This window comes from Tachyglossus aculeatus, chromosome 7 (genome assembly GCF_015852505.1).
Source record: "Tachyglossus aculeatus isolate mTacAcu1 chromosome 7, mTacAcu1.pri, whole genome shotgun sequence".
NCBI lineage: Eukaryota > Metazoa > Chordata > Mammalia > Monotremata > Tachyglossidae > Tachyglossus > Tachyglossus aculeatus.
The window spans coordinates 51,372,262-51,374,284 of NC_052072.1; positions in this window are offsets into that span (position 1 = coordinate 51,372,262).

Genomic DNA, 2,023 nt, shown 5'->3' on the forward strand with positions numbered 1-2,023 from the left:
GACTATTCATTCAATTGTATTTATTGAGTGCTTGAGGACTCAGGGATTGAGTACTCTCCCAAGAGCTTAATACAGAATAGGTGCTCAATAAATACTGATGATGATGATGGAGATGGTGGTGGTTGTGATGTTGATGGTAGCGTTAAGTTGATGGATCAACCAATCAATCAATCATATTTACAAAGTGCTTAGTATATGCAGGGCACTGTACTAAGGGCTTGGGAGAATACAGCTGTGTTGGTAGACACATTCCCTGGCCACACGATAATGGCAACCATGAAGACAGTGATGTAACTTTCTTATTCCCAGGGTAAAAAGTTTCTGCATTGCTAGAGAGGTGTAGAGACCCTTTCTAGAGCTGATTCCAAATCAGGACACATAGCTTAGGGTCCTTTATAATTTATTGGATCGGAGGAACCAGAGTCTATGACTTTGGGTCTGTAAAAAATTTATTGGACTGGAAGAACCAGGATCTTGGCTTTGGCCCTTGAGAATTTGTGGAACCAGAGGAAACCCTATGGAAACAAGAAGGCCTAGTGGATAGACTGAGGGCTAAGAGTTAGAAGACTTGGGTTCTAATCCTGACTCTAACGCTTGTCTGCTGTGTGATCCCGTCTTCTATTTATTTATTTATCTTACTTGTACATATCTATTCTATTTATTTTATTTTGTTAGTATGTTTGGTTTTGTTCTCTGTCTCCCCCTTTTAGACTGTGAGCCCACTGTTGGGTAGGGACTGTCTCTATATGTTGCCAATTTGTACTTCCCAAGCGCTTAGTACAGTGCTCTGCACATAGTAAGCGCTCAATAAATACGACTGATGATGATGATGATGATGATCTTCAGCAAGTCTCTGGACTTCTCAGGGTAACAGTTACCTCAACTGTAAAATGGGAGTGAAGAATGTGAGCCCTGTGTGAGACAGGGATTGTGTCGCACCTGGTTATCTTGTTTCTAGCCCAGTGCCTGCCACATAGTAAGCACTTAAGTACCATTAAAAACAAACAAAAACAGCCTTTCCAATCCAGAAGAGTAAAGTGGCTCATACTAGAAAGATGGTTCCTGTTCTAGGCCTTTATAAACTAAAATAAAAGTCCTGAAGAACCTAAAGAGCTCTTTTTATGTTTGGCTTTGGGGGAAAGGAAACATGACTTGATGTACTGTTCCATGGCCTTTGGCCATATATTTTTCCTATATGGCTTTTCCAGGAAGAGCCAAGTGTAGGCCAGGATAAGAGCTCACAACCCCCATGATTTGGCAAAGCAGACACCACTAAGAACCCATCTGCTTTTTCATGAAATGCCAAAGAGAAGTATATGCTCATGTTATTGGAGAAGAGGAATGATTTCAGCAGTTGACAAAACCTTTTATCTATTAAATCCATTACATTTGCTAAACTATGTCCCTCTCCTCCTTCGAAGCCCATCTAAAAAGCCTCATTCCCTGATTATCCTTCTACATTTCCGGTAACGCCAACCCCTTAGCCACTGCAACACTCTTTTGTACTTACTTATTATTGATTGATTTATCCACTTGGGCTTATGTGTATAGACTCTTAAATACTGTGTTTTCGTAAAGTTATGACTGCTTCTCCCCACCACTAGATAACAAGCTCCTTGAAGGTAAAGATCCCCTCCCCTGCCCCACTGAATCCTAGCACCTAGTAAAATACTCCTATTTTTAGCAATGTTGTCATGGCTTTGCTAAATGTCTATTCCCTCTCTCACTGAATCTCTCCCTTTCTCAAAACCCTCCATGGGCTTTTCCATCATTTTGTGTCTCAAGCCCAGAATCCTTTGGCTGGGGAGAACGATGGTGGAGATGGGGAGATAGAATCAATATCTTCCACTAATCTAACCCTTCCGAATTAGCTCTAATCCCACAGATCTGATATGCAGATCTATCTGAACGATTGAAATGAGTGGGTCACTAATCGGAAGGAATTGGGCTGAATCCAGTTAATTAGTAATATTTACTGAGTGCCTACTCTTAGACTGTGAGTTCCTCAAGGGAAGGACCATGT